This window comes from Nerophis lumbriciformis, linkage group LG17 (genome assembly GCF_033978685.3).
Source record: "Nerophis lumbriciformis linkage group LG17, RoL_Nlum_v2.1, whole genome shotgun sequence".
Lineage (NCBI taxonomy): Eukaryota > Metazoa > Chordata > Actinopteri > Syngnathiformes > Syngnathidae > Nerophis > Nerophis lumbriciformis.
The window spans coordinates 37,682,222-37,696,514 of NC_084564.2; the positions used below are offsets into that span (position 1 = coordinate 37,682,222).

At 30.8% G+C, this 14,293-nt stretch overlaps 1 protein-coding gene across 1 annotated transcript in view; it reads right to left on the reverse strand.

Annotated features, from left to right (window-relative positions):
• Window positions 1-12,126, reverse strand: part of zbtb16b (zinc finger and BTB domain containing 16b) — a 142,949-nt gene extending 130,823 nt beyond the window's left edge. Inside the window, exon 1 of the mRNA XM_061973174.1 lies at window positions 12,025-12,126. The gene's annotated coding sequence lies outside the window, so the exon portion shown is untranslated. The remainder of the gene's footprint in view (window positions 1-12,024) is intronic.
• Window positions 12,127-14,293: the final 2,167 nt, after the last annotated feature.

The following is a 14,293-nucleotide window of genomic DNA, read 5'->3' on the forward strand; positions in this document are numbered from 1 at the left end:
GTAAACAAAAACCAGAAAGTATTTTAGATTGGAGTGTGATGTTAGAATTGGGTAAATATGTTAATGTGTCTTGTATTCATGTTAGCATTTCAGCTAGCCAGCGATTAGCGCGCTATCTCCGTTGCCAGCAAATGAGCAGTATCAGTGAGTGTGGTGTTCTTAAGAGACATATTTGAGTATTTAAATATGTTTATTTTCGTATTATAGATTGCAGTAAGACGTTAATGTGTCTTGTATTCATGTTAGCATTTGAGCTAGGCAGCGATTAGCACGTTAGCTCCGTTGCCAGCAAAAGAGCAGTATCAGCGAGTGTGTTCTTAAGAGACATATTTGAGTATTTAAATGTTTATTTTCGTATTTTAGATTGGAGAATGTCGTTAGAAATGGGTAAATACGTTAATATGTCTTGTATTCATGTTAGCATTTCAGCTAGCCAGCGATTAGCGTGCTAGCTATGTTGCCAGCAAAAGAGCAGTATCAGTGTGTTCTTAAGAGACATATTTGAGTATTTAAATGCTTATTTTCATATTTTATATTGGAGTATGACGTTAGAAATGGGTAAATACGTTAATGTGCCTTGTATTCATGTTAGTATTTGAGCTAGCCAGCGATTAGAGCGCTAGCTACGTTGTCAGCATTTTTTTATGAAAGAAACTGCTGTTCTAAATGTGTCCACTAGATGTCACAATAGCAATTCTTTGTATCTTTGTAGATGATGCTACATATGTACAAAAAAAATTAACCACGTTAGTCCACCAGTCGAGGAAAATGATCAAACTACATAAATAACATCCTGTAATTTGATTTTGATATCATTTTTTTATCTTGATAGATTGAAATTTAACACCAATAAGTTGACTGATGAACATTATCACATAATTTATTCAGAAAGTATTTTATATTGGAGTATGACGTTAGAAATGGGTAAAGACGTTAATGTGTCTTGTATTCATGTTAGCCAGCGATTAGCGCGCTAGCTACGTTGCTGTCAAAAAATGAACCGTATCAGTGAATGTGGTGTTCTTAAGAGACATATTTAAATATGTTTATTTTGGTATTTTAGCTTGGAGTATGACGTTTAGAAATGGGTAAAGGCGTTATTGTGTCTTATATTCATGTTAGCATTTGAGCGAGCTAGCAATTAGCGCGCTAGCTACGTTGCCAGCAAAAGAGCAGTATCAATCATCAATCAATGTTTATTTATATAGTATCAGTGAGTGTGGTGTTCTTAAGAGACATATTTGAGTATTTAAATGTTTTTTTTTCGTATTTTATATCGGAGTATGACGTTAGAAATGGGTAAATATGTTAATGTGTCTTGTATTCATGTTAGTATTTGAGCTAGCTAGCGATTAGAGCGCTAGCTACGTTGTCAGCATTTTTTAATGAAAGAAACTGCTGTTCTAAATGTGTCCACTAGATGTCGCAATAGCAATTATTTGTATCTTTGTAGATGATGCTACATATGTAAACAAATAAATAAAATAAACCACATGTTAGTACATCAGTCGAGGAAAATGAGCAAACTACATAAACAGCATACAAATAAAGATAGAATACTATTAACCGCAACATGTAAGTGTAAAAAAACAACATTATGATTTGTACATTTTCAGAATGTGTTTGTTCTATTTTTAAACAAAGATAATAATCTGAAGTTGTCTTTATTTTTAAGTTATCGTGCCGTGATTTCACCAGTTGGGAGTAGATTTTTCTCCATGTGGCCCCCCCATCTAAAATGAACTACATAAATAACATCCTGTAATTTGATTTTGATATAATTTTTTTATCTTGATAGATTGAAAATTAACACCAATGCACATAATTTATTCAGAAAGTATAAATAACTAATAAAGATAGAATACTATTAACCGCAACATGTAAGTGTAAAACAACAACATTCAATCTTTATCATTATGATTTGTACATTTTCAGAATGTATTTGTTCTATTTTTAAACAAAGAAAACAATCTGAAGTTGTCTTTATTTTTAAGTTATCGTGCCGTGATTTCACCAGTCCGGCCCACTTGGGAGTGGATTTTTCTCCATGAACTACATAAATAACATCCTGCAATTTGATTTTGATATAATTTTTTTATCTTGATAGATTGAAAATGAACACCAATGAGTTGACTGATGAACATTATCACATCATTTATCCAAAAAGTATAAATAACAACAAATAAAGATAGAATACTATTAAACGCAACATGTAAGTGTAAAAAAAACAAAAAAACAGTATGATTTGTACAAGTTTAGAATGTGCTTGTTTTAGTTTTAAACAAAAACAATCTGAAGTTGTCTTTATTTTTAAGTTATCATGCCGTGATTGTACCAGTCCGGCCCACTTGGGAGTGGATTTTTCTCCATGTGGCCCCCCATCTAAAATGAACTACATAAATAACATCCTTTAATTTGATATTAATATAATTTTTTTGTCTTGATAGATTGAAAATTAACACCAATGCACATAATTTATTCAGAAAGTATAAATAACAAATAAAGGTAGAATACTATTAACCGCAACATGTAAGTGTAAAAAAACAACATTATGATTTGTACATTTTCAGAATGTGTTTGTTCTATTTTTAAACAAAACAATCTGAAGTGGTCTTTATTTTTAAGTTATCATGCCGTGATTTTACCAGTCCGGCTCACATATGTAAAGGTTGTATATTTATATATATAAGAAATACTTTAATTTCAGTGAATTCTAGCTATAAATATACTCCTCCCCCTTAACCCCGCTCCCGGCCCCGCGCCCCGCCCACCCTCCACCCTCCCTAATCTCCCGAATTCGGAGGTCTCAAGGTTGGCAAGTATGAGTCCGGCCCACATCCTGTAATTTGATACTGACATAATTTTTTTATCTTGATAGATTGAAAATGAACACCAATGAGTTGACTGATGAACATTATCACATAATATATCCAAAAAGTATAAATAACAACAAATAAAGATAGAATACTATTAACCGCAACATGTAAGTGTAAAAAAACCAAAAAAACAGTATGATTTGTACAATTTTAGAATGTGCTTGTTTTAGTTTTAAACAAAAACAATCTGAAGTTGTCTTTATTTTTAAGTTATCGTGCCGTGATTTCACCAGTCCGGCCCACTTGGGAGTGGATTTTTCTCCATGAACTACATAAATAACGTCCTGTAATTTGATTTTGATATAATTTTTTTATCTTGATAGATTGCAAATGAACACCACTGATGAACATTATCACATCATTTATCCAAAAAGTATAAATAACAACAAATAACGATAGAACATAACATGTAACATGTAAGTGTAAAAAAAACAGTATGATTTGTACAATTTTAGAATGTGCTTGTTTTAGTTTTAAACAAAAACAATCTGAAGTTGTCTTTATTTTTAAGTTATCGTGCCATGATTGTACCAGTTCGGCCCACTTGGGAGTGGATTTTTCTCCATGAACTACATAAATAACATCCTGTAATTTGATTTTGATATAATTTTTTTTATCTTGATAGATTGAAAATGAACACCACTGATGAACATTATCACATCATTTATCCAAAAAGTATAAATAACAACAAATAAAGATAGAATACTATTAAACGCAACATGTAAGTGTAAAAAAACCCAAAAAAACAGTATGATTTGTACAATTTTAGAATGAGCTTGTTTTAGTTTTAAACAAAAACAATCTGAAGTTGTCTTTATTTTTAAGTTATCGTGCCGTGATTTCACCAGTCCGGCCCACTTGGGAGTGGATTTTTCTCCATGAACTACATAAATAACATCCTGTAATTTGATTTTGATATAATTTTTTGATCTTGATAGATTGAAAATGAACACCAATGCACATAATTTATTCAGAAAGTATAAATAACTAATAAAGAGAATACTATTAACCGCAACATGTAAGTGTAAAACAACAACAACATTATGATTTGTACATTTTCAGAATGTTTGTTCTATTTTTAAACAAAGAAAACAATCTGAAGTTGTCTTTATTTTTAAGTAAATAACTAATAAATAAATAACAATAAATAAATAACAATAAATAACATCCTGTAATTTGATTTTGATATCATTTTTTTATTTTGATAGATTGAAAATTAACACCAATGAGTTGACTGATGAACATTATCACATCATTTATCCAAAAAGTATAAATAACAACAAATAAAGATAGAATACTATTAACCGCAACATGTAAGTGTAAAAAAAACAAAAAAACAGTATGATTTGTACAATTTTAGAATGTGCTTGTTTTAGTTTTAAACAAAAACAATCTGAAGTTGTCTTTATTTTTAAGTTATCGTGCTGTGATTGTACCAGTCTGGCCCACTTGAGAGTGGATTTTTCTCCATGTGGCCCCCCATCTAAAATGAACTACATAAATAACATCCTGTCATTTGATTTTGATATTTTTTTTTTTATCTTGAACACCAATGAGTTGACTGATGAACATTATCACATAATATATCCAAAAAGTATAAATAACAACAAATAAAGATAGAATACTATTAAACGCAACATGTAAGTGTAAAAAAACAAAAAAAAACCCAGTATGATTTGTACAATTTTAGAATGAGCTTGTTTTAGTTTTAAACAAAAACAATCTGAAGTTGTCTTTATTTTTAAGTTATCGTGCCGTGATTTTACCAGTCCGGCCCACTTGGGAGTGGATTTTTCTCCATGAACTACATAAAAAACATCCTGTAATTTGATTTTGATATAATTTTTTTATCTTGATAGATTGAAAATGAACACCCCTGATGAACATTATCACATCATTTATCCAAAAAGTATAAATAACAACAAATAACAATAGAATACTATTAAACGCAACATGTAAGTGTAAAAAAAACAAAAAAAAACAGTATGATTTGTACAATTTTAGAATGTGCTTGTTTTAGTTTCAAACAAAAACAATCTGAAGTTGTCTTTATTTTTAAGTTATCGTGCCGTGATTTCACCAGTCCGGCCCACTTGGGAGTAGATTTTTCTCCATGTGGCCCCCCATCTAAAATAAAGTACATAAATAACATCCTGTAATTTGATATTAATATAATTTTTTTGTCTTGATAGATTGAAAATTAACACCAATGCACATAATTTATTCAGAAAGTATAAATAACAAATAAAGGTAGAATACTATTAACAGCAACATGTAAGTGTAAAAAAACAACATTATGATTTGTACATTTTCAGAATGTGCTTGTTCTATTTTTAAACAAAACAATCTGAAGTTGTCTTTATTTTTAAGTTATCATGCCGTGATTTTACCAGTCCGGCTCACATATGTAAAGGTTATATATATATATATATATATATATATATATATATATATATATATATATATATACATATATATATATATATATATATAAGAAATACTTTAATTTCAGTGAATTCTAGCTATAAATATACTCCTCCCCCTTAACCCTGCTCACGGCCCCGCGCCCCGCCCACCCTCCACCCACCCTAATCTCCTGAATTTGGAGGTCTCAAGGTTGGCAAGTATGAGTCCGTCCCACATCCTGTAATTTGATACTGACATAATTTTTTTATCTTGATAGATTAAAAATGAACACCAATGAGTTGACTGATGAACATTATCACATCATTTATTCAGAAAGTATAAATAAGGACAAATAAAGATAGAAAACTATTAACCGCAACATGTAAGTGTAAAAAAAACCATTATGATTTGTACATTTTCAGAAAGTGCTTGTTCTATTTTTAAACAAAGAAAACAATCTGAAGTTGTCTTTATTTTTAAGTTATCGTGCCGTGATTTTACCACTTGGGAGTAGATTTTTCTCCATGTGGCCCCCGAGCTAAAATGAACAACATAAATAACATCCTGTAATTTTATATTAATATCATTTTTTTGTCTTGATAGATTGAAAATGAACACCAATGCACATAATTTATTCAGAAAGTATAAATAACTAATAAAGATAGAATACTATTAACCGCGACATGTAAGTGTAAAACAACAACAACATTATGATTTGTACATTTTCAGAATGTTTGTTCTATTTTTAAACAAAGAAAACAATCTGAAGTTGTCTTTATTTTTAAGTAAATAACTAATAAATAAATAACAATAAATAAATAACAATAAATAACATCCTGTAATTTGATTTTGATATAATTTTTTTATTTTGATAGATTGAAAATTAACACCAATGAGTTGACTGATGAACATTATCACATCATTTATCCAAAAAGTAAAAATAACAACAAATAAAAATAAAATACTATTAACCGCAACATGTAAGTGTAAAAAAAACAAAAAAAACAGTATGATTTGTACAATGTTAGAATGAGCTTGTTTTAGTTTTAAACAAAAACAATCTGAAGTTGTCTTTATTTTTAAGTTATTGTGCCGTGATTTTACCAGTTTGGCCCACTTGGGAGTAGATTTTTCTCCATGAACTACATAAATAACGTCCTGTAATTTGATTTTGATATAATTTTTTTATCTTGATAGATTGCAAATGAACACCACTGATGAACATTATCACATCATTTATCCAAAAAGTATAAATAACAACAAATAACGATAGAATACTATTAACCGCAACATGTAAGTGTAAAAAAAACAAAAAAACAGTATGATTTGTACAATTTTAGAATGAGCTTGTTTTAGTTTAATCTGAAGTTGTCTTTATTTTTAAGTTATCGTGCCGTGATTTTACCAGTCCGGCCCACTTGGGAGTAGATTTTTCTCCATGTGGCCCCAATCTAAAATGAACTACATAAATAACATCCTGTAATTTGATTTTGATATAATTTTTTTATCTTGTTGTATAGAAAATGAACACCACTGATGAACATTATCACATCATTTATCCAAAAAGTATAAATAACAACAAATAACGATAGAATACTATTAAACGCAACATGTAAGTGTAAAAAAAACAAAAAAACAGTATGATTTGTACAATTTTAGAATGTGCTTGTTTTAGTTTTAAACAAAAACAATCTGAAGTTGTCTTTATTTTTAAGTTATCGTGCCGTGATTTTACCAGTCTGGCCCACTTGGGAGTGGATTTTTCTCCATGTGGCCCCAATCTAAAATGAACTACATAAATAACATCCTGTAATTTGATTTTGGTATATTTTTTTTATTTTGATAGATTGAAAATTAACACCAATGAGTTGACTGATGAACATTATCACATCATTTATCCAAAAAGTATAAATAACAACAAATAAAGATAGAATACTATTAAACGCAACATGTAAGTGTAAAAAAAACAAAAAAACATTATGATTTGTACGATTTTAGAATGTGCTTGTTTTAGTTTTAAACAAAAACAATCTGAAGTTGTCTTTATTTTTAAGTTATCGTGCCGTGATTTTACCAGTTTGGCCCACTTGGGAGTGGATTTTTCTCCATGAACTACATAAATAACGTCCTGTAATTTGATTTTGATATAATTTTTTTTATCTTGATAGATTGAAAATGAACACCACTGATGAACATTATCACATAATATATCCAAAAAGTATAAATAACAACAAATAACGATAGAATACTATTAAACGCAACATGTAAGTGTAAAAAAAACAGTATGATTTGTACAATTTTAGAATGTGCTTGTTTTAGTTTTAAACAAAAACAATCTGAAGTTGTCTTTATTTTTAAGTTATCGTGCCGTGATTTTACCAGTTTGGCCCACTTGGGAGTGGATTTTTCTCCATGAACTACATAAATAACGTCCTGTAATTTGATTTTGATATAATTTTTTTATCTTGATAGATTGCAAATGAACACCACTGATGAACATTATCACATCATTTATCCAAAAAGTATAAATAACAACAAATAAAGATAGAATACTATTAAACGCAACATGTAAGTGTAAAAAAACCCAAAAAAACAGTATGATTTGTACAATTTTAGAATGTGCTTGTTTTAGTTTTAAACAAAAACAATCTGAAGTTGTCTTTATTTTTAAGTTATCGTGCCGTGATTTTACCAGGTCGGCCCACTTGGGAGTAGATTTTTCTCCATGTGGCCCCCCCATCTAAAATGAACTACATAAATAACATCCTGTAATTTGATATTAATATAATTTTTTTGTCTTGATAGATTGAAAATAAACACCAATGCACATCATTTATTCAGAAAGTATAAATAACTAATAAAGAGAATACTATTAACCGCAACATGTAAGTGTAAAACAACAACAACATTATGATTTGTACATTTTCAGAATGTATTTGTTCTATTTTTAAACAAAGAAAACAATCTGAAGTTGTCTTTATTTTTAAGTTATCGTGCCGTGATTTCACCAGTCCGGCCCACTTGGGAGTGGATTTTTCTCCATGAACTACATAAATAACATCCTGTAATTTGATTTTGATATATTATTTTTATCTTGATAGATTGAAAATGAACACCAATGCACATAATTTATTCAGAAAGTATAAATAACTAATAAAGTGAATACTATTAACCGCAACATGTAAGTGTAAAACAACAACAACATTATGATTTGTACATTTTCAGAATGTGTTTGTTCTATTTTTAAACAAAGAAAACAATCTGAAGTTGTCTTTATTTTTAAGTAAATAAATAACTAATAAATAAATAACAATAAATAAATAACAATAACATCCTGTAATTTGATTTTGATATAATTTTTTTATTTTGATAGATTGAAAATGAACACCAATGAGTTGACTGATGAACATTATCACATCATTTATCCAAAAAGTATAAATAACAACAAATAAAGATAGAATACTATTAAACGCAATGTAAAAAAAAACAAAAAAACAGTATGATTTGTACAATTTTAGAATGTGCTTGTTTTAGTTTTAAACAAAAACAATCTGAAGTTGTCTTTATTTTTAAGTTATCGTGCCGTGATTTTACCAGTCCGGCCCACTTGGGAGTGGATTTTTCTCCATGAACTACATAAATAACATCCTGTAATTTGATTTTGATATAATTTTTTTATCTTGATAGATTGAAAATGAACACCACTGATGAACATTATCACATCATTTATCCAAAAAGTATAAATAACAACAAATAACAATAGAATACTATTAAACGCAACATGTAAGTGTAAAAAAAACCAAAAAAACAGTATGATTTGTACAATTTTAGAATGTGCTTGTTTTAGTTTTAAACAAAAACAATCTGAAGTTGTCTTTATTTTTAAGTTATCGTGCCGTGATTTTACCAGTCCGGCCCACTTGGGAGTGGATTTTTCTCCATGTGGCCCCCCATCTAAAATGAACTACATAAAAAACATCCTGTCATTTGATTTTAATAGTTTTTTTTTTAAATCTTGAACACCAATGAGTTGACTGATGAACATTATCACATAATATATCCAAAAAGTATAAATAACAACAAATAAAGATAGAATACTATTAAACGCAACATGTAAGTGTAAAAAAACAAAAAAAAACCCAGTATGATTTGTACAATTTTAGAATGAGCTTGTTTTAGTTTTAAACAAAAACAATCTGAAGTTGTCTTTATTTTTAAGTTATCGTGCCGTGATTTTACCAGTCCGGCCCACTTGGGAGTGGATTTTTCTCCATGTGGCCCCCCATCTAAAATGAACTACATAAAAAACATCCTGTCATTTGATTTTAATAGTTTTTTTTTTAAATCTTGAACACCAATGAGTTGACTGATGAACATTATCACATAATATATCCAAAAAGTATAAATAACAACAAATAAAGATAGAATACTATTAACCGCAACATGTAAGTGTAAAAAAAAACAAAAAAACATTATGATTTGTACAATTTTAGAATGTGCTTGTTTTAGTTTTAAACAAAAACAATCTGAAGTTGTCTTTATTTTTAAGTTATCATGCCGTTATTTTACCAGTTTGGCCCACTTGGGAGTGGATTTTTCTCCATGAACTACATAAATAACGTCCTGTAATTTGATTTTGATATAATTTTTTTATCTTGATAGATTGCAAATGAACACCACTGATGAACATTATCACATCATTTATCCAAAAAGTATAAATAACAACAAATAAAGATAGAATACTATTAAACGCAACATGTAAGTGTAAAAAAAAACAAAAAAACAGTATGATTTGTACAATTTTAGAATGTGCTTGTTTTAGTTTTAAACAAAAACAATCTGAAGTTGTCTTTATTTTTAAGTTATCGTGCCGTGATTTTACCAGTCCGGCCCACTTGGGAGTGGATTTTTCTCCATGTGGCCCCCCATCTAAAATGAACTACATAAATAACATCCTGTCATTTGATTTTAATAGTTTTTTTTTAAATCTTGAACACCAATGAGTTGACTGATGAACATTATCACATAATATATCCAAAAAGTATAAATAACAACAAATAAAGATAGAATACTATTAAACGCAACATGTAAGTGTAAAAACAAAACAAAAAAACAGTATGATTTGTACAATTTTAGAATGTGCTTGTTTTAGTTTTAAACAAAAACAATCTGAAGTTGTCTTTATTTTTAAGTTATCGTGCCGTGATTTTACCAGTTCGGCCCACTTGGGAGTGGATTTTTCTCCATGAACTACATAAATAACGTCCTGTAATTTGATTTTGATATAATTTTTTTTATCTTGATAGATTGAAAATGAACACCACTGATGAACATTATCACATCATTTATCCAAAAAGTATAAATAACAACAAATAACGATAGAATACTATTAACCGCAACATGTAAGTGTAAAAAAAACAAAAAAACAGTATGATTTGTACAATTTTAGAATGAGCTTGTTTTAGTTTAATCTGAAGTTGTCTTTATTTTTAAGTTATCGTGCCGTGATTTTACCAGTCCGGCCCACTTGGGAGTAGATTTTTCTCCATGTGGCCCCCGAGCTAAAATGAACTACATAAATAACATCCTGTAATTTGATTTTGATATAATTTTTTTATCTTGTTGTATAGAAAATGAACACCACTGATGAACATTATCACATCATTTATCCAAAAAGTATAAATAACAACAAATAAAGATAGAATACTATTAAACGCAACATGTAAGTGTAAAAAAAAACAACAAAAAAACAGTATGATTTGTACAATTTTAGAATGTGCTTGTTTTAGTTTTAAACAAAAACAATCTGAAGTTGTCTTTATTTTTAAGTTATCGTGCCGTGATTTTACCAGTTCGGCCCACTTGGTAGTGGATTTTTCTCCATGTGGCCCCCCCATCTAAAATAAACTACATAAATAACATCCTGTAATTTGATTTTGGTATATTTTTTTATCTTGACAGATTGAAAATGAACATTATCACATAACTTATTCAGAAAGTATAAATAATAAAGACAGTGTAAAAAAAAAACATTATGATATGTACATTTTCAGAATGTATTTGTTCTATTTTTAAACAAAGAAAACAATCTGAAGTTGTCTTTATTTTTAAGTTATCATGCCATGAGTCGATTTTTCTCCAGATGCCCCCCCCCCTCTTAAAATGACTTTTGACGCCCCTGATTATGACACATGATTAGTGATCATGAATGACGTGCTAAGTTTGGCATCCAATTAGCAGACAACAGGTCGCCAGAAGCACGCAGCAACAGTTCGATGATTAGTCTGCGGCTGGTCACGTGGTGGCAATAACGTCTGCATACTGAGCGGCCGTTTATCACGCAGCACACGCGCGCAGACTCCCTCAACAGGTAGACGCCCGCTGATTAGTTCATTAAGGCGGCGCACGTCCCTAATTAGACAGCACGTGAGACAATTTAGGCGCCAGATCAATAAGTTATCAAACTATTAAGATGCACGAGAGGATGTGAGATCGCGATATCGCGGCAGCGGCACGACAAAAACGTCTTTATCCTCCCGGCGATGCCCAATAACGCGCGCACCGGGCGCGCCTTCTCGTCAAAAGCTTCGCTACACGTCGTCAAAACGCGAGAAGTCACTCACAAGTTGCGGGCGTCAATCACAGGCAAACTTGCAAGGCGGGAGGAAATAAACACGCGCGCACGTCCACGTGTCGTGGATGTTTTGATTTGGACATAAAAAAGTCCGGGTCGGGGTCTCACCTCGCGTGTCTGCGGTCCTCGCCGTGTCCCCCCACGACTATCCACGCAGCATCATGCTGGCACATTGCACGTGTGCCCGCTCACAGGTCCTCTTGATCCAAGTACACGGAGGAGTCAAGCGAGCGGCCGCGCAAGCTCCACCTCCGGCTTTGGACTGTCAAAATAAAACAACACCCGGCGTACTAAGTGACGATGTGACGATTCAATATATATATATATATATATATATATATATATATATATATATATATATATATATATATATATATGTATATATACACACATATATACTGTATATATATATGTATATATATACACACACACACATATATATATATATATATATATATATATATATATATATATATATATATATATATATATATATATATATATATATATATATATATATACAGTATATATGTGTGTATATATACATATATATATATATATATATATATATATATATATATATATATATATATATATATATATATATATATATATATATATATATATATATGTCTTAATAAGGTTATCCAAAAAATAGTGCTCGATACCGTAGTAGAGCGCAATATATGTATGTGTGGGAAAAAAATCACAAGACTATTTCATTTCTACAGGCCTGTTTCATGAGGGGGGGTTCCCTCAATCATCAGGAGATTTTAATAGGAGCATTCACATACCATGGTTTATATAGGGCACAGAGTGGGCGGGTACAGGCTGGCCTAGGGGCGTGGTGATTGGCTCATGTGTTACCTGTAGGCCTGTAGAGATGAAATAGTCTTGTGATTTTTTTCCCACACATACATATATATATACATACATACATACATACATACATACATACATACATACATACATACATACATACATATACATACATATATGCATATATACATACATACATACATATACACATGTATATATATACATACATACATACATACATTTATTTATAATATGCAATATTATGCAATAAATAATAATGATCCAAACAAGTACAGAAACAGTACAGCGCCAGGGGGTTGTAAACTCAATAAAGTAACTAAAATAGAATGCAAAACAAAACAAAACAAAACAAAAAAAAATTATATATATATATATATATATATATATATATATATATATATATATATATATATATATACATACATGTGTGTGTGTGTGTGTGTGTGTGTGTGTGTGTGTGTGTGTAACAAAGTTTAAAGTCATAGGCTCACACAAGTTCCGTAAAAATAAAAAGCACAGATTATTTATTTTTTTAAATCTTATTTTATTTTATTTTTTTAAATTTTATAAACCTTTTATTTATAATATGCAACATTATGCAAGAAATAATAATGATCAAAACAAGTACAGAAACAGTACACAACAGCGCCAGTGGCTTGTAAACTCAATAAAGTAACTCAAATAGAATGCAAAATATTAATATGTGACCATATTTAAAGCCAAGTGTGGTGTTTTATTGTTGTATTGCCGCCATAGTGTAAACATGACGTGAGAGAACTAAAAGCAGTTTACTTTGAAAGTGTGCTCGCCTGGCAGTCTCCGTGTGTGCGTGTCTGCTTGACGCTAACTTGCCAGCTCGTCTCCTCGCTCATGACCTGCCACCCAAACAAGACTATATTCACTCCCCATCACATGTATCGATTAGGGCAAAGAGAGACGCGTGTGTTGGGCTGACGAGACGTGGTCAGGTCGTAGAAGCGTTCGCCAATTGTCGTTAGAACAACATGAAACGAGTGTTATTTGGACATTGTGCAACAAGTGTCTACTGGCATCTGCTGCGTGTTTGTGGACAACATTTATGACATGACGGAATCTCCCCCCCCCCCCACTCCCACCTCCCGAGTGCAACCTGTTGGAGCTGCGTGCAAACTGGAACACTCTCCATCCATGACCCAGCAAAAAAAAAAAAAAAAAAAAAGGGAAGACTAGACGTAGTATCGGCTCTTGCGTACACTGACATCTGCTGGACAATATGAGGCATTGCATGCAAGTCCAAGCGCCTGTTAAGTGATGACTAACGTCTTCCAGGTGGTCCTTAGAAAGAAACACTCGTCTTCTTGGAATAGAGGATCTTTGAATTATTGTCCTTCGACCCTTAGCGGACAAAGGAGGATTTTTGTTGTCATTTCAAAAAAAAAATTTGGCCGTGATATGTTCTTGAAATGTTTCCCTTGCTCACATCTCTGGAATCAATCAAAAATACCAAAACATGTCGTTTTTATTTGAACCCTTTGAAGGCCTTTTGATCAAAGTACAG